This window comes from Capricornis sumatraensis, chromosome 11 (genome assembly GCF_032405125.1).
Source record: "Capricornis sumatraensis isolate serow.1 chromosome 11, serow.2, whole genome shotgun sequence".
Classification (NCBI taxonomy): domain Eukaryota; kingdom Metazoa; phylum Chordata; class Mammalia; order Artiodactyla; family Bovidae; genus Capricornis; species Capricornis sumatraensis.
In genome coordinates, this window is record NC_091079.1 from 29735400 (window position 1) to 29758740 (window position 23341).

At 49.8% G+C, this 23341-nt stretch overlaps 1 protein-coding gene across 1 annotated transcript in view; it reads left to right on the top strand.

The window, feature by feature from the left end:
• Positions 1 to 689: 689 nt before the first annotated feature.
• The window catches only part of ASAP1 (ArfGAP with SH3 domain, ankyrin repeat and PH domain 1), a 335628-nt gene continuing 312976 nt past the window's right edge, over positions 690 to 23341 (top strand). The window contains exon 1 of the mRNA XM_068983842.1: positions 690 to 789. The gene's annotated coding sequence lies outside the window, so the exon portion shown is untranslated. The remainder of the gene's footprint in view (positions 790 to 23341) is intronic.

Genomic DNA, 23341 nt, shown 5'->3' on the forward strand with positions numbered 1-23341 from the left:
GGAAACGGCCAGGAGATTTCAAGTTCATTCTCTGTAGGATGGGAGAGAGGCCAAGGTCCTTTCCTGGTGTTGGGGGACTTAGAAAGGCACCTCCCAAGGCCAAGGTTTTATGGGGACAAATCCGACCCCTTCTACATCTGAGCGTGGAGGAGGCAGGCCACCGCGAGTGTGGGGCCGAAGAGGCAGGAGGCCCGACACTGGCCCAGCTCGCACGCCGGAGTCGTGGGGTCGGAGACCCCGCTGGTCGGCCGCCGGGTGTCCGGCCGCCGCGCTCTCCGCGCGATGTCGGGGAGCCAGCCGGCCCCCCACTCCCCTCCTGAATGCCGGCGGGCCAAGGGTTAAGCGAGGCGGGAGCCCTCGGCGCGGGGCGGCCCCGGGACCGGGAATGCTTAGTCAGGATTCCGATTTCCTGTCGAAGTGTTTGGATTTCCTGAAGCCCGCGCCCTCCGCCGCCGAGCGGGATCGTCCGAGCCGCGCGCGTCGCTGCGGCCTCCTCCCCTCGGCACATGGTCGCCCGCCCCTTCCTGCGCCGCGCTCGGCTCCCGCGCCTCGCCGCCGTCGCCGCCGCCGCGGGCGGGCTCTCTGCGCTCGGGCAGCCCCCGGCCCGCGCCTCCCGCCCCGCCGGCTGCTCCCGCCGCCGCCGCCGCCGCCGCCGCTGCCTCCCGCTTTCTGCTGCGACAGTCGCGATCGGCCGGCCGAAGAGAGCCGGGGCGCAGGCGTCTGCGCCGCCGCCAGGGAGCCGCTGCCGAACCCGCGATGGAATAATGCCCAGCGGCCCGCCCGGTCCCGGTGAGTTGCGGGGCGCTCGGGCTGGCTCGGCGGGGCCGCGCGGGGGTCTCGTCGGCGCCCCCTTGCTCGGCTCCCGCGCGGAGAGGCGCCGGCACGGGGGCGGCGGGCGGGTCCCGGCTCTGTTCGCGCTGGGGAGCTGGCCGTGGGCTTCGCAGGGCCGGGCTCGGCCGTCTGGGGGGCTGAGGGTCTGCACCCCCGCGGCGCGGGGGTGGGGAGGGTGGGACCGCCCGTGGGGGTTTGGCGCGCCCTCCCGAAAAGGGGTCCAGGCCCCGCCGATCGGGCGCCCTCCCGAACGACCGCGGCATTGTCTCGGGCGCGGCGGAGGAAAGTTCCCCGCCGTTTCTGGAGCCGGCGGCCCGGCCCCCGGCCCCCGGCCCCCGGCCCCCGGCTGGGACTCGGCGCTGCCAGGCAGGCCCTAGACCACTTGGCTTACAGCGAACGAAACTAAAGAGAAAAAAATTTTAAATCCATTCGGGGCTTGGGGTTTGTTCCCGGGAAGCCAGGAAAGTGGCTTGTGTTTTTCTCCTTGTACCATTTGGAGACCTGCTGCATTTTCTGAGAGCGACGTGAAGTTTCAAAGAAAAAAAAAAAGAAAGAAAGAAAGAAACTCTCTGGCGTCTGGTATTCTGCGGTTTCATACATCCCGAGTGTTCTTCCCGGGCATTCCTAAAGCGGTTTCCTTCAATAATTAATTTTTCCACTAGCGCAGGCGGATGGAGGGCTAACTTCAGACCATCCTCAGCGTGACCTCAGCTTTACCCTCACTAATCAGAGAGAGCAGGAACTTTCTCCCACTCTTCCCCATAGACTCGGTCAGGTTGTCTTGGCACATTGGATCCTGGAATGACAGCCGGGCACGGATTGCTGAGTAATGTTCGGGATTGTAAAACATAGTTCAGTGTTGAGGCCAGTTTTGTCTGTCCATCAGAGTGCAGCCCAGGGCTTTCCCGTTTTGCAGTTGGAGATTCACCTTTTAACAGTTAGATCTTAGATGCAGATCTTCTGCAAGCGTCAAATCTCAACAGTTTAGGAAGAAACAGGACGTTTGAGAGCAGTTGTTGCTGCCCCTTCTTATTATTCCTGCAGCAGAAGAGGTGACTGGGACTTATGGAAAGTCACGTGGCCAGGGCTCAGACTCCCTGACCAGTGCTCCTTACACTGTCAATTTCTGGTCTGTGTCAGCCATTAAGTTTGGAAATATGTCTTCTTGGCATTGTAACTTTCATCATTTTTAGTGCCTTCTCTTGTTTTGTCTTATGTTATTGCTGCTATTTCTGAGATATGCAGTTACCTCAAACTGCTTATTTTGAGATAAGAGTTAGAGATGAAATTCCCTAACCCCTACTATTCAGTCACTAAATGTATTTGGAGTTTCAGTCACCAAATGGATTTTTTTCCCCCCAGCAAATGGATTTGAAATATAAAATGGGTGGCTTCTTCTATGGGGGATGACTTTTCTCTATTCTGTTCTTTTGTACGAAGTAGAAACTCCCAGGTCCAGAAAAGGGCAGTATCTTAGCACAAAATATACTCTGTGATGTTCCCTAGGCTTGACTTCCAGCCCCTCTGTATCTTGTGAGCTCGGCAGCCCATCTATTTTTCTCCCTATGAGAGCTCCAAAGGGCTGGTTTTTCATTTTTAGTATGTGATAATGTTGGAGAGAAAGGACTTTTTCGAAAGCTTGCCATTTGGTGAAGGAAATTGAAATTCTCTCCCACCTCCCCACTCCTCACCAGCCACAGTGAGCCAGATTTTGCAACTCAGTCACAGTCTTGCAGGCCCCCACGTGAATGTGTACTTTCAAATAGGACCCTCCCTCGCCCTCCCTGAGGATGCACCTCCCTGCGGGCCTCTCCACACTGCACCCAGGTGGCTGAAGTCTAGAGCAGGTGTGTTCACACCCTCCCAGGCCATGTACCTGTCCCTGGCCTGTTAGAAGCCAGGTCCCCACAGCAGGAGGTGAGTTTCAGGGTAGAAGTTTTACACCTGTGTTAATAGCCACTCCGCCTTGCTCGCATGAGTTCTGCCTGTCAGATCAGCAGCAACATTAGATTCTCATAGGACCCCAAACCATCCATACTGTGCTTGAATCATTCTGAACTCCGCCCCCCTGCTCTGATCTGTGGAAAGATTATCTTCCATAAAACCAGTCCCTGGTGCCGAAAAGGTTGGGGACCGCAGGTCTAGAGGAAAGGCAGTGTTACCTGGAACCTCATTGTTACTGTATCTTCCCTCCAAGTTCTGAGTGTCTTGCCTGGATCCCATGTCCCCGTTCTCGTTTTTCCCTCCTGTGTATCTCCTTCCCACTTCTCTCCCAGCCACTCTGTGTGCGTGGGTTGGAGCAAGTCTTTTCTGCAGGCTGTGTGACTGAGGCCCCATGTCAACGACAGTGACAGTGACACCGGCATTTATTAAGCAACTGCTATGTGCCCTGGGTCTGCCCCCTCCTAAGAAGTCCCAGAGAGGGACTGCTGCTTCGGGAACCTTGCCCAGAAAGGACAGCACTTTTCAGATTCATCTGGAACCTGAGTCATTCTTTCATTCATTTTGTGCACATTTGCTAAGTGGCTCCCCTGTGGGAGGTGCCAGGAGCTCAGAGATGGATAGGATCCTGTGTTCAAGGCCTTCTATTTCCAGCCTCATCTCTCAGGGTCAGCCTTGCGCTTTCTCTTTTAATTAGTTGATTCAGCAAGGCTGTACTGAGTGCTTCATGCTAAGCACTGGGTGCAGTCCCAACAATACAGTGATGAATAAGATAGACCCAGCCTCACCCTCCTGGGGCTCGCATTCCAGAACAAAGGAGAAAGCAATTTCTAATGAATGAAAGATGCTAGCGCTTGTTATTAAAGAAACACCAGGGATCGAAATGATGACTGAAGTGAAGGGGAATGGGGTGTAGGGACGGCCCTAGTTTTGCCAGGGAAAGGCCTCTCGGAGTCTCAAGAAGAGAGAAAAAACTGGCCTGGGTAGAGAGGTTGCTGGAGAGGGGGCATTCCACCCAGGGAGCTCAGCGAACGCACGAAGGAGCTTGATGTGATCCCAGAAGTGAGGAAAGTGGGGCGATGAGCAGGACAGAGTGTAAGGGAGCGACGGGGAGGATGCTCGGGGGGTGAGGGTGAGATTTCAGAGGGAGGCAGGGGCATCATGCTGGGGACGATCACCTCAGCAAGTACGAAGAGGAACTGATGCATGTAGGCTCAGGAGTGGGGTCTGATTGACATTTTAAGGAGATTACTTTTATAAGAGTGGATCACAGGGGGCGAAGAGCAGAAGCGGAGAGATAGGCATATAAATAAAATTGCAGGCAGATTCTTCACCGTCTGAGCCACCAGAGAAGCCCATGTTAGTGTGTGCGTGTGTATATATTATATAATGATAAATAGTGTATTAGTTTCTTCTTGCTGCCATAACAAATTGCCACAAACTTGGCAACACCTTAAACAACACCAGTCTATTCTCCTTTAGTGCTGGAGGTCAGAAGTCTGAAATGGGTCTGATGTCAAGGTGTGGGCAGAACACTTTTTTTTCTGGAGGCTCTAGAGAATGATCTATTCCCTAGCCTTTTCCAGTTTCTAGAGGCTTCCTGCTTTCCTGGGCTTCTGACCCCTTCCTCCATCTTCAAAGCCAGCAATGCTGGTCCTAGTCCTTCTCACGCTGCCATCTTTGGTTCTTTCTTCTTTTCCACTTTTGAGGACCCTTTTGATGACAGCAGCCATCCTGTATAGGATGAAAGTGTTAGTTGCTTAGTTGTATCTGACTCTTTGCAACCCCAAGGACTGAAGCCCACCATGCTCCTCTGTCCATAGAATTCTCCAGGCAAGAATACTGGAATGGGTTGCCATTTCCTCCTCCAAGGGATATTCTCGACCCAGGGATCAAACCCAGGTCTTCTGTATTGCAAGCAGATTCTTTACAACTGAGCCACCTGGGAAGCCCTAGAATAATCTCCCTATTTTAAGGTCAACTGATTAGTGACCTTATTTCCGTCTTCAGCCTTAGTTCCCCACTGCCGGGTGACCTGTGTAGCCTAACACATTCACAGTTCCTGGGGATTTGGACGTGGACATCTTCGCAGGCTGGTAGGGGAAGATGTTATGGGGGCTGTGGGGCAAGGCCCCTAACCCAGTGAGGGAGGGGAAGCCAGGGACATCTTCCTGGAGGTAGTGGTACCTGGATGGAAGTCAGTCTCTACTTGTATCTTCACTGCCCTTCCAAGTATTTCACTGTCTCATTGAGATTTATTCATTCCTTCATTCAAAGTCTTGTCGATGCCCGGCTTTATGTGGGGAGTCAGAGTTGAGGATTCACTTCACTGCACATCCTTCAGGCTGCAGGCCAGATTGTTCACTTGCAACTCAGGACATTCACTTTTTTTTTTACCCCACCTCATGAATCAGTTAAACTAACCAACCCATGAACACCCTCCCCCAGCCCCCCTACCTGGCATCCACTCCCAAAAAGAAGTGGAGACTGAGGGGAGTCGGTCCTCTCTTTAAAATTGCCTGGGGTTGATCTCCCGGGATGGCGGGAACCCCAACACGTGTGCCTTTTGTGCAGTTAAAACCTCAGTTCCTGAGCTATGGTTACTGTCCCTAGCCTTAGCCATTCCTGTTCCCAAAGCAGGCCATTGACATCAGGAGAGGGCGTGTGGTTTGATCAGGACAAATCCGTCTGAACCGAAAGGGGAAAAGGCATCCCAAGGCCTGGCCTCCTCGTGGCCTGTGGCAGGTGACCCCATCTTCCGAGAGTAAAGGAAACGCACCATGATGGGACGTGTAGCCGCGTCGCTGCGAGGGGCTGATTAAGACCAGATTGCGAACATCTTCCCTGTTATTTGGAAGAAAATGGGCTCTTGTCCCAGCTACTCTCCAGATGGTGTCTGGAGACCTTCAGTGCCAGGGGGCCCCCATCAGCTCTGCCGGCCAGCACCATGGGGAGTGCAGGGAGACCGAGGTCCCTCACTGCCTGCGCTTCCCCTGCCGACCCCCATCCCTTCGAAGTGCCACCAACTAGCTGGTCTTGTAGTATTTTTGGCGTTTCCCCTTCCTCTACCGGTCTAAGTCAGGAAATGCAAAAAGTGCACAGCGTTAGAAAAACAGAAATGAGCAAGCAGTATCTCTCCAACGGAGGGATACCAGGTGGAAGTCTGGTTAGACTTGGAGTAAAGAAGCGTGACCGTCAGCGTGTCCCCCAGATGTCGCGGGGCTTCCCGAGAACCAGGCCCACACCAGGCATCCGTAGGCAGGACAAGAAGGAGAGGGTCTGGCCTGTTTGTGGTTTCTGCGGACTGGCTCGTCTTTCCCTCATCAAGACTCATCATGCGTTTTTCCAGCAAGGCATCTGCCTTTATAAAACTCTTGCTTATGGGATGATACTGGGTGCCTGTTTCATTGTAGTTTTGTAATGAAATAATTATCCTTTCGAGTGGGAGGGATATCTAAACGAGAGGGAAACCTAAAAGGGAGGGGATATATATTTATAAGTGTGGCTGATTCATTTTCCTATGCAGTAGAATCTTAACATTTTAAAGCAACTACCTGCAATAAAAATTAATTAAAGAAAATAGACCATTTGTCCCTCTACAGCTACAGTCTTCTTTTAATTGTTAAAAAATTAAAATACAAATAATATTTCTTTTTGAAATATAGTTGCTTTAAAATGTGTTAATTTCTGACTCAGTTATCATATATATATATCTTTTTTCATATTCTTTTCCATTTTGGTTTATCACAGGATATTAACTATAGTTCCCTGTGCTATACAGTAGGACTTTATTGTTTATCTATTCTATATCTATTGCTAATTCCAACTGCCTAGTCCATCAGAAATGCAGAAAGGCACTTCAGTAAAAGATCATCATATGGGCAACTTGCCCTCAAATGGTTCAGAAAATAATTGTATTTTCTGAATACATAAAAATTACATGGGAGGAAAAAAAAAAGGAAAAAAAAGCAAGAGGAGTAAAATATTAACCATCAATGCAGGTGGGTAAAGGGCATGTGTGTTCCTTGTACTATTCGTATTGACATTTCCAAATAGGATTTTTGCAAACTGAAGGGGGGATGTAGAAGAGGGCTCAACATTCCATGGTGATTGTGACCTTGATTCAGGATGGCCCAGAGGAAGCCAGAAGATGCTGGGGTCTGCTACGGACCCCACCTTCCTGGCATCCTCACACTTTTCTGTACCGAACCGAAATCATGGAAAAGCATCCCGCACGGGGAGTGCAGAAATGCAAGATCATCACAGCCGTCCTGTATGGAAATGCACTTGCTGGTCTGGTTGCCTCCCCTTCAGACTGAGCATCTGGAGGGGCGCGGGTGGGGGTTCGGGCTTACTCCTCTTGTCCCCTCGTGCTGGGCGCAGGCCAAGGGCAGGCACTGGGCAGGGAGGAGGAATCAAGCGCCTTGGCTTCTACGTCACCACGTTTCTTCAATTTTCTCGTCACTGAGTTTCTATTTCTGATGACTCTCCATTTTACTTCTGGAAATTCCCTCTGGTTCTCTTTCCAATCCATTGGTTTTGAATCCTTGGGTCTTATTCTTCCATGAGAATTCTTCATTCTTATTTCATATCTTTACTTTAAAATGTACTGATACTCTTTTTCAGACTGCTCTGTTATGTTAATTCTGGAGGAGCCTATTCTCCCATTTCCTGCATCTTCCGATTTGGAGGGCAAGGTGGTTCATACCCCACCTTTCCTGGGTAGCAGAAGAGGATTTACAGAGCTGGTTTTGTGCTTCAGCCAAGGATCTGAGGGTTTCCTAGGTCCTGGAAATGCTGCTGTGCTAACTGCTGAACCGGAGACTTTTAACCCCAGTCCATGCTTTTAACCCCAGTATCTTTGAGCTCTGCGTCCATACTTAGGGCCTCAGAGTTTGCACAGAAGCCTTTTTCTCCCCCATCCAGACCCAGAGGCAGAATGTGCTTTCTTGTCATTTCTCTGCACTGGAGAGAGGAATCGTTTTGGCCCACTTTCAAAGGAGGCTGGGACCTCTGTGGGGTTATGGCTTTATGGAGGGTTCTCAGCTGTCCTGTCCTGCAGGCACCAAGCAGAGACCAGCCAGCTTAATACTCTGAGTCTTCTTTTGCAAACGAGGAAAAGAAAGAACACTTACAAAAATGTAAAAACTGCCATTTCCAGAAAAGAAAACCAGAATCCTTATCAGACCAGTAGCAAAGATGTGATTCAGAGCAGCAAGCACTTTGAACACTTTCTGCGTGTTCACCCTGCAGAGCAGTGGTTTGGGGAGGCAGGAATGAGCTGGGCCTTAAAATGTCTTGTTCATCTTTGTAACTCCCAGTGCAGAGTAGACAATAAGTATTTAAGAAGAGAGGGAAAGAGAAAGGAATTGTATGTATCAAAAAAGACAAATGACTGATGTGGGAGACAGATTAATGGAAAGGAGCACTGAATTGAGACTCAGAAGTCCAGAGTTCTAGTCTGGAAATTGACTAGATATTGACTGTGATGTGACTGTTACAAGTAGTCACTTACCTTCTTGGAAGCGCCCTACCTCACCCGAGTCAAAAGGTGGTGATAATTCTGTCCTGACCCTGACTCCTTGCTGGGTTGCGTGAGGTCACAAATGTGGGAGGAGGGAGCCTCAGAGGGTACGGGGGCTTTCTTGTCCTCAAGGTGGAAGGGGCCCCGTGTCCTCCAGCTGCACCTTGTTTTGAAGACTCCCCTCCCCACCCGCCTCCACCTTGTCTCACCACCAGGGGCCCTGGGTTTTCCAGGGAAGAGCTGCAGGCATTTCGGGGTTCTCAAAGCTTGTGCAGACTAAGGGGCTATCCCCTGGCATATGGGCAATAGTTGGGCACTGGGGTGGCCAAATGGCTCCTGTCTCTTTCCCCTGGGAGGTCCCCCCCAGATCCCACAAATGAGGGCAGAGCTGCAGCTGGGAGCCCTTGTGGGATGGAATTTGTACATTGTGTTGCCTTCGTGCTGTTTTCTGAGACAGTCCTCTGGATGATGGAAATCAAGATTTCTGTGGGGTCTATCCTTTGGTCAGGTCACTCTCATGCCTGGGTTGATTTGGTAGATGTAAGTAGTAGCATTTGTTATGATACAATGGGAAAACTGCTGGACTCGGGATCAATAACAACAGCTAATATTTACCCCATGGACTGTAGCCCACCAGGCTCCTCTGTCCATGGGATTTCCCAGGCAAGAATACTGGAGTCGGTTGCTATTTCCTCCTCCAAGGGATCTTCCCAACCCAGGGATCAAACCCGTGTCTCTTATGTCTCCTGCATTGGCAGGCAGGTTCTTTATCACTAGCGCCATCTGGAAAGCCCTATCGTACATTAATACACATCAAACATTGCTTTAAGCAGCTTTCTTATGAATTTGTTTAATGCTTGTAACAACCCTGTGAAACAGGTACTCTTTCTCTCCTCATTTTATGTGGGAGGAAACAGACACACAGGGACTAATTTCTCCGAGGTCATACACCTCACAAGTGGCAAGATTTTAAGCGAGGCTGTCTGTGTTCACGGCCCACACTTGACCATTGCCTCTGAAGACTTGAACTTGAATTCCATGCCCTAATTCCTCATGTGGCCTTGGAAGAGTCTGCCTTTCACTTTTCTCTTAGCTTTTCTGATCGTCAGTGTCTTCCTCTGTAAATTTTGAAAAAGCTTGCAGGTTTTTTTTAAAAGGTGTTAAACCAAGCCATATATTAATATACAGAAAGTAGTGCCAGGCACATAATCAGTTCTAAACAAAAGTGAGTGGGTTCCATTTGCAGGATCAACAGGGGAAGGAAAAATGAGTTCTCATTTGCAGGATCAACAAGGGAAGGAATAAAGCAAGGACCAATTCAACTTAGAGAGTCTTCCCTGCACACACTTTTACTGCATATCCCACTGTGTGCCAGGCACCCAGGAGACAAAGGTGAAAACTCAGGGTCCGTGGGCTAGAGCCTCTTATAGCTGATTAGAAGAGAAAGATATGGAACTGTTTGCAGTTTTGGACTGATGTCCGTCCTCACCACAGCAAAGCTACACAGGCATGGATGGCCGTGAGTGTGCAGGGAAGGGAGAGTACCCCAGTGGGGCAGAAAGGGGAACCTTTGGGGAAAACGTGCTCTAAGAATTTATGATTCAGGGTGGGCAGGCTCTTAGTATGTGGAGGGAGTGAGGAAGGAGTCACTTCTGATCACAGTCCCTCTGATAGGAATGTGCGGGGTATTTTTAATCAATCAATTACTTTTTATTTCTTTCTTTTTGGCTGAGCTGGGTCTTCATTACTGTGTCGGCTTTTCTGTAGTGGCGAGCAGGGGCTATTGTCTAGGTGCGGCTCGTGGCCTTCTCTTTGCAGTGGCTCCTCTTGTCGCTGAGCGCAGGCTCTGGGTGTGAGGGCGTCAGTAGTTGCCCCACGTGGGCTCGGTAGGTGGGGCACATGGGCTTAGTTGCTCCACAGCGTGTGGGACCTTCCTGGACCAGGGATCGAACCCGTGACTCCTGCATTGGCAGGTGGATTCTTTACCACTGAGCCACGAGGGAAGCCTCTGTGCTGGTTATTTTTTTTATCGTTGAGGCCTGTTGTTCAGTCACACAATCGTGTCTGACTCTTTGCGACCCCATGGACTGCAGCACGCCAGGCCTTTTTCTCCCTAAGGAAAGAGAGGCCTAAGGAAAATATTTGTTCAAGGAGACAGGCAAAACTCTCAGGTAAAATACCACAGCATCCGGGGTCTCTATCTGGAACGCAGGCATCCCTGCTATTTCCTACCCCCGACTGTCACAGAAGTCCGGATCCAGAAAAGCAGACTGCAGTGTTTATAGACCTTCCCGTCATAACTCTCAGCCAGTTTCCTCTCCTAGGACAGTTACTTCCTCAGACCTAAAATAGAACCGCTGAAGGGTGGAGGTGCCGGATGTTTGCAGGTTGCACTCAGTTTAATGGTGTACTTCAGGGGCAGGCAGGTAAGAAGTTATAGAAGACACTGTTGGCTGTTTATCCTACGTCTTTGCCCTTTTGCTTTGCTGACAGAACACAGATCTTCAGGAGCCCAACCTTCCAGGGACATTGAGAGAGACCAGTCCCAGCCCCAGTGGTGAACCTCTGTGGTCTTGTCCTCCTTGGCAGTGATTGGTTTAGGCATGGGCATGTGACACAGCTCTGGCTGTAAAATATACAGGGAAATTTTCAGGGGGGTGGAGGAAGGTTTTTCCCGTCTTAAGCGGAGGCATTTAGAAACAGCCTCTCTTCTGCGCTTGTCGTTCAGTCGCTGAGTCGTGCCCGACTCTCTGTGATCGCGTGGACTGCAGCACGCCAGGCCTCCCTGTCCTTCACCATCTCCCGGAGTTTACACCAACTCATGTCCATTGAGTCAGTGATACCATCCAACCATCTCATCCTCTGTCGCCCGCTTTTCCTTCTGCCCTCAATATTTCCCAGCATCAAGGTCTTTTCCAATTTTTGAATCAAGTGGCTGAAGTATTGGAGCTCCAGCTTCAGCATCAGTCCTCCCAGTGAATATTCAGGGTTGATATCCTTTAGGATTGACTGGTTGGATCTCCTTGCAGTCGAAGGGACTCTCAAGAGTCTTCTCTAGCACCACAGTTCAAAAGCATCAATTCTTCGGTACTCAGTCTTATTTATGGTCCAACTCTCACATCCATACATGACCACTGGAAAAACCATGGCTTGGACTACACCATGGGACCTTTGCTATGGGATGTAGTAGGGCTGGCATGTGATACTTGGCACAATGGCAGCCATCTTGGGGCCATGAGGGGGCCTTGCTTAGGGAGAACATGTTTGAGTGTGTCTGAACAGAAAGATGGGAGGAACAAGACGCTGAACACCCTACCTTGAGACTCTTTTTGCGCTGAATTTTGTTAGCCCCTATACCCAATCTTAACACAAGGGTCTGGCCATGTCACATAACATTTGAGTGATTCTGGGTCCACTATACCGTCCTCTAATAACCCTGTGCTTAGCCCAGCACCCTATTTGAAACCACCACCAATTTGTACATGTTTATACCTTGGCTGTCTTGCTATTTTTTTCACCTACCAAATACACAGCTCTTTAAAGAATGGCTCAAATGTCCCTTCTCTGTGAAGCCTTTCCTGATCATTCCTGTTGTGAGTCATTATTTTTGTCATTGAGCACCATAAGATTTGTTGCCCCGCCCATTGTCCCTGCCTATCCCCACTCTCCTTCTTTAGTAGGTGCCTACTATGTGCCAGCTGTGGTGGTATACAGTGGCATTGTCCTTCACTGTAGTGGGGGCAGACGTGGGCAGTAAATTGTGAGCCAGCGTGGTTTGTGTGATCCCAGGGGAAATAAGGTATCACTGAGTCCTTACGAAGGGGACGCCTGACCCCACCCTGCACAGAGGGTCGAGAAGACTTGCTCCAGGATGGAATCCTTGAACTGAGTCTTAAATAATGAATAAAAATTAGCCAGAAAAAGAGGGATGGGAAGAGAAGGAAGTTCCAGGTGTAGGGAGCCACTTCAGCGAGGGGTGGATGGTGCAAACCACACGGTTTATGCTGGGAACCGAGTGATTCAGCCTTGGTGAATCCACTGTGTGGGGAGGGATGCACTGAGCCTGCAGGGGACATCAGGAGCCGCATCCAGAAGCTGGGACTTTATCTTGGAAGCTGTTGAGGAGCCATTGAAAGCTTACGGCGGGGCAGTGATGTGACCCTTGGTCTTTGGGGAAGCTGACTCTGGGTACCTTGGACCGAATGGACCGGGCGGGTGAGGCCTAGGACTGGAGGTGGGCAGGCCATTCAGGATGCTCTTGTAGGAGTCTGGCGGCGAGTGGCCCGGGAGAAGGAGAGGGAAGGTACTAGGCAGTCGCACCGGCTGGCTTGGGGATGGATTGGGGGAGGGCAGAGGGAGAGCCATTGAGGACGCTGAGCCTTCTGGCTTGTTTACGAGGCTGAGTCACGTTTGCATCTCTCAAGACCACAGCCTCCCCGGACTCCTGGTCCTTCTGGTCTCTGCATCCCTAGATGCTCAGTGCTGGGCTGCAGTGGCGCATGGGTGAGAAAGAAGCAAGTCTGGGCCTCTCTTCCGCCTTCTCTTCCCCTCCCACAACTTCAGCTCTTCGGTTTTTTGTTTACGTGGAAGGGGAAGGGGAGCTGTGATGTGGTTTCCTGGTGTCCTGGCTTCCCTAGATCTGAGCCTCGAGAAGAGGGAAGAGGTTCTTACTGCCCATGGCTCACTCCCTTTCCTTCTTACGCCTCCTCTAAGCCAAACGGATTCTGCAGAAGTCTGTCCCCACATCTCCAGTCCAGCCCTTCCGTGTGTCCCCACAGTTTCTGCCACAGGCCAGGTTTCTGCAGGATCTCCCCTGAGCCATCCAGCCTTTTCCCAACTCTCTGCCCTTCGCTTCATCTGTCCTCCAAGCTGCTGCCAGGGGAGTCTCCTCAAGACTTCACATCGGGGTCACCCCCTGCTTAGTAGGAGATGACATACTCCTACTAAGTAGGGTCACCAGCTCCGGTCCCTGGCTCCGTTGCCTGAGCGGTCAGATGAGGAAGCAGGCAGCTTGGTTTTCTCAGCTGCTCTGACCTAGGGGGTCAGCCCTCGTTCTCACCTTATCTTATCCTCAGGGATGTTGCTGGTTTGGTTCCAGGCCACCACCATAGCTGGTAAAGAATCTGCCTGCAATGCAGGAGACCCCAGTTGGATTTCTGGGTTGTGAATATATCCTGGAAAAGGGATAGGCTACCCATTCCAGTATTCTGGCCTACAGAATTCCATGGACTGTATAGTCCATGGGATCGCAAAGAGTTGGACATGACTGAGTAACTTTCACTCACTACCATAGAGTGAATATTGGTATAAATCGAGTCATGCAATTTGTTTGGTTTCCCAGTGCGAATAAAAGGTATGTTTACGCTATAGTCTATTAAGGGTGCAGTGGCATTATGTCTAAAAGAAGCCAATGTAGATACCTTAACTGCAAAATACATTATTACTAAAAAGCGCTAACCATCATCTGAGCCTTCAGCAAGTCATAATCTTTTGCCATAGTAACATCAGAGATCACTGATCTCAGTGATACCAGGGTCTTGGCCTTCTTAATCAATAGAAATTGATAAGAGACCAGACAAGAAATTCAGGCACGGCTTTATTTATTATTTATTTATTATTCTTTATTTATTCTGGCCTGGAGAATTCCATGAACTATATATAGTCCATGGGGTCGTTAAGAGTCGACTGAGTGACTTTCACTTTCACTGGAGCTAGAACAAGGAATAGTTTCCCCTTCTCACTTGCTCATGGTGGAGTGAGCTGGTTCCTTATATGTGGTGAGGGTAGGGTAAGTGGAATTGTACAATATATGACCCTTTGTGTCTGGCTTTTTCCCTTAGCGTAACGTGTCTAAAATTTTCTCTTCAGTTCAGTTCGGTTGCTCAGTCATGTCTGACTCTTTGCGACTCCATGGACTGCAGCATGCCAGGCTTCCCCGTCCATCACCGACTCCTAGTGCTTGGGCAAACTCCTGTCCGTCGAGTCAGTGATGCCATCCAACCATCTCATCCTCTGTCATCCCTTTCTCCTCCTGCCTTCAGTCTTTGCCAGCATCAGGGTCTTTTCTCATAAGTCACTTCTTCACATCAGGTGGCCAAAGTATTGGAGCGTCACCTTCAGTATCAGTCCTTCCAATGAATATTCAAGACTGATTTCCTTTTAGGATTGACTGGTTTGATCTCCTTGCAGTCCAGGGGACTCTCAAGAGTCTTCTGCTGCTGCTGCTGCTGCTGTGTCGCTTCAGTCGTGTCCGACTCTGTGCGACCCCATAGATGGCAGCCCACCAGGGTCCCCCGTCCCCGGGATTCTCCAGGCAAGAACACTGGAGTGGGTTGCCATTTCCTTCTCCAATGCATGAAAGTGAAAAGTGAAAGTGAAGTCGCTCAGTCGTGTCCGACTGTTCGAGACCCCATGGACTGCGGCCTACCAGGCTCCTCCATCCATGGGATTTTCCAGGCAAGAGTACTGGAGTGGGTTCTCCAACACCACAATTCAAAAGCATCAATTCTTCAGTGCTCAGCTTTCTTTGTGGTCCAACTGTCACATCCATACGTGACTACTGGAAAAACCATAGCTTTGACTATATAGACCTTTGTCAACAAAGTAATGTTTCTGCTTTTTTCCCTTAGCATAATAATTTTGAAGTTCATCCATGGTGAAGCATGTTTCAGTCCTTCATTCCTTTTTATGACAGAACCATATTCTAGCGTATGAACAAGCCACATTTTATTTGTCTATTCATTGGTTGATAGACATTTGGGTTATTTCAAATTTACGATTATTGTGAGTAGTGCCTCTGAACATTCACCTGTAAATGTTTGTTTGAAAACCTTTTTTCAACTCTGGGAAATATACCTAGAATGGAATTGATGAATCATCTGTTAACTCAGTATTTAAATTTATTGAGGACCTGCCAAGCTTTTCCAAAGTGGCTGAATCATTTTACATCCCCCTAGCAATATAAGAGGATTCCAGTTCTCCACATCCTTGCCAAGACTTGTTATTTATGGTTTTTGGTATGATAGCCGATCTAGTGGGTATGACATGGTGTGTCACTGTGGTTTTAATTTGCATTTTTCTTTCTTTTTTTTTTTTTTAAGAAAATGTTTTATTATTTATTTACCTGGCTGCGTTGGGTCTTAGTTGCGACACGCAGGATCTTCACTGCTGTGTGGGCTCCTCCCTAGTTGTGGCTTGTGGGTGCTCTTGCCCCATGGCATGGCATGTGGGATCCTAGTTCACCGACCAGGGATTGAACTTGTGTCCCCTGCACTGGAAGGCAGACTCTCACCCATTGGACCACCAGAGAAGTCCCTGATTTGCATTTTGTAATGACTGATGCCTTTGAGCATCTTTGCTGTGCTTGTGGGTCATGTGAAGGGATCTTTAGGGAGGTGTGGGCAGGTGCAGGGAAGCTCCAGGAATAGTGTGGTGCCCGGGTCACGTGGCCCTGGGGCTCCTGTGTCATGCCCAGTTCGAGGGGTGGGGAGGGAACAGATTCTGGGACCTGGAGACAGCGAGGGCGTGAGGAGGGTTTCTGACCAGAGCTCAGACTTGGGTCGAAGGTGGCAGCCAGTTCACAGTGGCCCCCAGAGAAGGGGCAGTGGTGGGTCCAGAGAGGGGCAGAAGGGGGAGTGGATGCCTCACCCTCCCTTCCCTCCTGTCTCCTGCTGGGGGCTCCCTGTTGGCCAAAAGCATCCTGCAGCAGAGGGAAGGGGGCCTTGCATTATTAGTCCCTAAAGGCCAATCTGGGGCTTGGGAAAGGGGATGGTGGAGCATGAGGGACGCGTAGCACAGAGCTAGTGTCCGTTCCAGGCGGCCCCGCTCCGTTTTCCTGTAGGTCTTCAGATCTGGCCTTCATCTTGCACTGACTTCTGCTTGAGGCTGGTAATGAGACGGGCCGCCTCCACCTCGCACATCTTTATTATAACATCCAGAAGAAGGGAGGAAACACCATTCCCAAAACCTCTTCTAGGAGATGCAGAAAGAGCCTCCGACTCCAGGTCTCCTTGATCCAAGTTGGGTCACGTGCCCTTTAGATTAATCCCTGGCAAAGTACTGGGAAGGTGTTCTTTTTAAGGTTTTGTAGAGTCCACATTTTGTTTTATTTTTGTTTGAAAGGTGTTATTTTTCTTTAATTAATTTTTATTGCAGCAAAGTCACTTTACAGTGACCGGGAAGGTTTTGAACTGGCAGAGCCTGTTCCTGGGAGCTGCAGGAACACGCACCTCCTGGGAGAAGGGGGATCCTGAATGAAGTCAGGAATGAGGAAGGGTGCTGGGTGGAGCCCCATGGTGCCCTTCCCTGGGGATTCTTTGGAACATCTGATAAGCTGGAGCCCACGATTTTCCCACTCCACCCCATACTGTGCCAGGGGCGAGATGAGAAGCTTGGACCAGGCTTCCGGGAGGGTTTACGCCCTGGCTGCTGAGTCATCTCCAGTCATACCAACCACCTCAGGCTTCAGGGTCTCCCAGGTCCGGTCACCCCTCTGGTCCACATCCTTAATAGTGATTCCAGGGAGTAAGTCCAGACTCAGTTCAACTAGGAGTCCAGGAAATGGATTTTTTTTTTTTTTTTTTGCAGATTTTAGGACAAAAGACAGAATTCTTAAAATCCACCCACTGGGCTTCCCTGGTGGCTCAGTGGTAGAGAAACCACCTGCCAACGCCGGAGACACGGGTTCTATCCCTGGTCCGGGAACATCCCACCTGCCCTGGAGCAACTAAGCTCAGGTACCACCACTGTTGAGCCTGTGCTCTAGAGCCTGGGAGCTGCAACTGTTGAGCCCACCTGTGGCAGCTGCTGAAGCCCATGCATGTCCTTGAGCCCACGCTCAGCAATAAGAGAGGGCACAGCAGTGAGGAGCCCACACACTGCAATTAGGGAGTTGCTCCCGCTCGTTGCAACTAGCGGAAAAACTCGAGCAGCAGTGAGGACCTATCACAGCCAATAAGTAAATAAAAGTATTAAAGCAAAAAGCCAAACCACCCCCCAACACCTTTTGTATGATTCTGTGTATGTGAAATCGCCAGAATAGGCAAATCTATAGAAACAGAAAGTTACGCTGTTCTTTTGCCAGGAGTGGGTGGAGGTGGAATTGGAGGGGAGTAACTGCTGATGGGTATGAGGTTTCTTTTGGGGGCAACAGAAATGTTCTAAAATCGATTAGAGTGGTGGTCCCACAACTCTGTGAGTTATGTTTTAGACCGTGGAAAGTGAAAGTGAAGTTGCTCAGTCACGTCCGACTCTTTGTGACCCCATGGACTGTAGCCTACCTGGCTCCTCTGTCCATGGGATTTTCCAGGCAATAGTACTGAAGTGGATTGCCATTTCCTTCTCCAGGGGATCTTCCCAACCCAGGAATCGAACCCAGGTCTCCCGCATTGTAGACAGACGCTTTACCATCTGAGCCACCAGGGAAGTCCGACTGTGTCCTTTAAATCGCTATATTGTATGGTATGTGAATTATATCTCATGAAAGCTGTTACAGAAGACAAAAGACACAAAAGCTCGGTCAGCTGCTGTTCTTCTTGTTTTGTTTAAAGCTGAGGTTGATTGCTGTTTTATTCCTTAATAATAAAAATTATTTGTGGCTTATACCATGTGTTTTTTTAAAATTTCATTTATTTGTTTGGCTGTGCCAGGTCTTTTTTTTTTGTTGCCAGGGCTTTTCTCTAGTTGTGGCCAGCGGGGCCTGCTCTCTAGTTTTGGTGTGTGGACTTCTCTTGCTGCAGAGGACGGGCTCTGGAGCACTCGGGCTTCAGTAGTTGCAACAGGTGGGCTCAGTAGTTGCGGCTCCCGGACCGTAGAGCGCAGGCTCAGCAGTTGTGGCGCACGGGCTTGGTTGGCCCACAGCGTGTGGGGTCTTAGTTACCTGACCAGGGATCGAACCCATGTCCCCTGCATTGGCCCTGCCACTGAGCCACCAGGGAAGCCCCCTGTTTTCTTTATCCTCCCTCTTTCCTTCATTCTCTTTCTCTCTCTCTTCCCTACTTTCCTCCAGATGAGTACCTACGTCCCCTTAGTCTATGTGGGTCTTGTGGACGTGACCCAGCCGTTCACCTGCATGGACCTGTGAGCAACAGCCAGCCCGTGGAGTCTTCCAGCCCCTGGCCACAGGGCCGAGTTCAGGGCTGCATACAGTCAGAGTCAGCCCTGAGACTTATTAGAACCACGGGGAAAGAGATCTGGCCTTCCGCAGGGGTTGCTGAGCTCTGACTGCACATAAACCTGAAGGCCAGTGGCCGCCTGGGGGCAGAGCTGCCTGAAACACCCCCCATCACCCCTCCCGGAAGACAGAACCAGCAGATGGAGACCAGCCTTGCCCTGACCACACGTGAGCCCCTGGATCTAGCCGTGCCTGAAGTTACAGCCATGCCGGGACTTCTCAGTTTGGTCAGCCCAGCATCTCCCGCTTCCCTTTTTTTTTTTTTTTAAAGCCAGTAAGTGTTGAGTTTTCTGTCTCAGAAAATCAGTCTAGATGTGGCTTCTGCACACGTGGGCCCTGCAGGCTTACACGATTCTGAGGCCTCCTTTCCACAACAGTCCCGGTGCTGTGTGAGGGAACTGATCCTTCCGCCCATCTCTAGTATCAGAGCAGGCCAGGAGGACCGCTTCCACAGAGGAAACAGGCTGCTGCTGGAACGTCCTGTGGCCTGGCACACAGAGTCCTTTGTGAGGCTCCGGACGGTATCTGGGTCCGCCCTGCGGCCTGTTGTGCCCACACAGGTCAGTCTGCGTGCGTTCTTCGGTTGCAGGTCAGTGTGTGTGTGTGTGTGTCTGTGTGTGTGTGTGTGTGTGTCTGTGTGTGTGTGTGTCTGTGTGTGTGTGTGCGCAGCTGGGCATGGATGTCTCCTGGAGTATGGCCTTCATTCATGGCCCGTGGTTCCTTTTCTTCTCTCTCTGCTTGTTGGTTATAACTTTTAAACCATTGGAGTAACACTCAAGATTTTCGGCGTGACAAGGGGGAAGGGTGCCCACGTCCACTCAGCTGTCATGTCGCCAGAGTGAGAAACGTCTGATATTCTTTCTGCTCTGTCTCCCTGGTTTCTGGGAAACACAGCTGTTTTGAGACCTGGGCCTTATCCTTCTCATTGTGCTTCTGAGGCTTTGAGGAGCCAATGGACTTTCCATTAGAGGGTTTTATCCCCAAAGCAGGTAGAAGGGGCCAAATCCCCAGCTACTTTGGGCTGCAAACATTCCTGCTTCAGACTCAGGTCCTCATGGTTCTTTGTCATTTAAGGGAAATAGAGTTGGGGAAGGTGAGGAGCCTTGATTCTAAGAGAAGTTGAGTTCATACCAGGCCCCAGAAGATGATGCTTAAGGGTGACCTACGTTTATTGTTGTTTAGTCCCTAAAGTCGTGTCTGACTCTTTTGTGACCCCATGGTCAGTAGCCCCAGCCAGACTCTGCTGTCCATGGGATTTCCCAGGCAAGAATACTGGAGGCAAGAAATGTATTGCTCAGTTGCTAAGTCGTTTCTGACTCTTTGCAACTCCATGGATTGTAGCATGTCAGGCTTCCCTGTCCTTCTCTGTCTCCTGGAGTTTGTTCAAATTCATGTCCACTGAGTCAGTGATGCTATCTAACCATCTCATCCTCTGCCACCCCCTTCGCCTTTTGCCTTCAATCTTTCCCAGCATCAGGGTCTTTTCCAATGAGTTGGCTCTTCACATCAGGTGGACAAAGTATTGGAGCTTCAGCTTCAGCATCAGTCCTTCATATGAATATTCAGGGTTTCCTTTAGGATTGACTAGTTTGATCTTCTTTCAAGAATACTGGAGTGCCATTTCCTTCTCTAGGGGATCTTCCCTGACCCAGGGATCGAACCCACGTCTTCTGCATCGGCAGGCAGATTCTTCAGCAGCCATCAGACAAGCTGACTTATGTTTGAGACAGAGGGAAAGCAGGAGGCTTGCAGGACCCCATGACACTTTTAGCTGATGTTGACCGGTTGGCAGCTGTACTCTGGTGGGAAATTAAAGTGTGCTTGCAAGTCTTGGTGTGAGGGTGTTTGTTTAGGTGGTCATTCACTCATTCAATGAACATTGACTAAGCCAGACACTGTGCTAGCCACAGGGTCTCCTGGTTTCCCCGAAGTCTTCTTTGGAAGAGTAATGGTAGAGGTGGGACTCTTTGCTCACAGCTCTGTTGTGCCTACCTGGGTGATTTTCCCAGGGCCTTCCAGTCTGGTGGGCATCCTGGATTCGGTGACTCCACTGGTGGGGACCTCAGGGGCGCGGGGAGTGGACTCAAGCCTGCCGTGAGTCAGTTGCATCCAAATGCAGCATCCTGCTGTGTCACTTGCCATACCTCGGAGACAAATAGCTATGAAATAGAGAAGAATTACATCCTCAGGAGAAGGAAAGAGTCTTGACTCTGGAGAAACTTCATTTTGAAATGAAGTCTTATAGACATTGGCTGATCCTTCTAGGTTTTGCAGGCAGTAAACTTCCTAAGATGGATTTCCAGAAAGAAGTTTGAGGATTGGGGTTTTCTTGCTCATGGGGTTTCCTCAGGGTAGGGCTGGGAGGTAGTTCCTTCTCGGGCTTCCTGTTCGACCGGAGGTGGTGGAGTGCCAGGGAAAGCTGGTGTCGGTCACATGACTATTTCCCTGTAGTTTAAGGGAACCCCTGGTTTCTCATTTTGACAGCTCATACAGAAGTCTTTCTGATGTTTCTCCTGTTTTCCTCTCATTCTGATCATGTGTTCGGTCAACAGGTATTCGCTGAGCACCTATGAAGCATATTGTGTTACCCTGTCATGACAGCATTATTGAGTTGACAAATCACCTCTGCCTTCAAGAATGAGATGAAACCAATCAGCCAGGTCCCTCTTTGCAGTCACCCCTGCTCATCCTTCTCTCTGCCAGACTGTCCTTTTTCTCTTGCAATGCCACCTCCTTCCAGGAAGCCTTCCTTGATTGACTCTGCCCCTCTGTTACCATTCAACAAATGCTGCCATATGCCTGCTGCATGTCAGCCCCTGGACAGTGGCTTTGGGGGTCAAGATCAGAGATTTAGAGGAGAGTTTAAGTCATGGTTCCTGTCCCAGAGGAACTTCTCGTATTGAACACAATCATGGGAGCGATGTTAGCCTTTGGATGAGGAGGTTTCCAGGATGTACCTGCAGTATTGTGTTAGGCTTCCCTGCTGGCTCAGTGGTAAAGAATCTGTTTGCCAATACAGGAGACACAAGTTCAATTCCTGATCTGGGAAAATCCCACGTGCCACAGAACGTCTCAGCCCGTGTACCACAACTACTGAGCCTGTGCTCTGGAGCCGGGGGGTGTAGCCCCTGCTCGATGAAGCCAGAGAAAAACCTGTGTAGCAGTGGAGGTGCAGCACAGCCAAAAGTAAAATAAGCGAGTAAATTGTAGAAAAGCACTGTATTGTTGGGGGCTTTCCTTGTGGCTCAGCTGCTAAAGAATCCACCTGCAATGCAGGAGACTTGGGTTCGATCCCTGGGTCGGGAAGATCCCCTGGAGAAGGGAAAGGCTACCCACTCCAGTATTCATGCCTGGAGAATCCCATGGACAGAAGAGCCTGGTAGGCTACAGTCCATGGGGTCGCAAAGAGTCGGACACGACTGAGCGACTTCACTTACACTTACTTACCCACTCCAGTATTCTGGCCTGGATGATTCCATGGACTGTATAGTCCGTGGGGTGCAAAGAGTCGGCCACGACTGAGCGACTTTTACTTCACTTCACTTCATTGTATTATTGGGACTTCCCTGGGGTCCAGTGGTTAAGACGACGTGCTGCCAACGCAGCGGGTGTGGGTTTGATCCCTGGTCAGGGAACAAGGATACCACATGCTGTGTGGCACTGCTGAGAGACTTTTTAAAGGTACTGTGTTACTATGCTGTGTCTATTGTTCATTTGGCTTTCCAGTGGTGAAGAATCCACCTGCCAATGCAGGAGGCGCAGGCTTGATCCCTGGGTCAGGAAGATGCCCTGGAGAAGGAAGTGATACCCCAGTCCAGTACTCTTGCCTGGGAAATCTCATGGACAGAGGAGCCTGGCAGGCTCTAGTCCATGGGGTCACAAAGAGTCGGACACGACTGAGTGACTGAGCACACACGCATATTTTTCATTCACTAAATACATCGCTCATTTACTCTTCAACTGTGTATCCAGTTCTAGAAACTGGAACCCTTGTGCACTGTTGTTGGGTTTGTAAGATGGTACAGTCTCTGTGGAAATCAGTGTGGCAGTTCTTCAGAAATTAAAACTAGAATTACTGTCTGACCCAGCAGATCCGCCTCTGGGTGTATATATATATATCCAAAAGAATTGAGGTCTCAAAGAGATGCTTGAACATCCATGTTCACGGCGGCCTTATTCACTCTTATTCAGCCATCAGTAGCTGAATGGATAAACAAAATGTCATATGTACATATAATGGAATATTATCCAACCTTAAAAAGGAAGGAAATTCTGATACAGGCTGTAACATGGATGAATCTTGAGGACGTCATGCTAAGTGAAATAAACCAGTCTCAAAAAGACAAATGCTATATGGTTCCACTCATGTGAGCTATCTAAAGTAGTCAGATTCATAGAAATAGAATGTAGAATGGTGGTTGCCCAGGGCTGGAGGGAGGAAGTATGTGGAGTTATTGATAAATGGTGTAGTTTCATTTTTATAGAATGAGATAGTTCTGGCATCTGCTGTTAAAGCAATGTGAATATACTTAACACTGCTGAACTATATACTTGAAGATGGCTAAAGTGGTAAATTCTATGTCATGCGTTTTGTTTTTTAACCACATAAAATAATAATAAAATAAATGTATCCAGTCTTTTTTCCCTTTCTTATATGTGCAGTCGTGTCAAACTCTTTGTGATCCTATGGACTGTAGCCCTCCAGGCTTCTCTGCCCATTGGATTTCCCAGGCAAGAATACTGGAGTTGATGGCCATTTCCACCTCTAGGAGATCTTGCTGACCCAGGGATCAAACCCATGTCTCCTGCATTATGCTAGCTGTTATTATTATTTTTTTCAGTTATTATTTAACCTGTCAAAGCTGTTGTCTCCT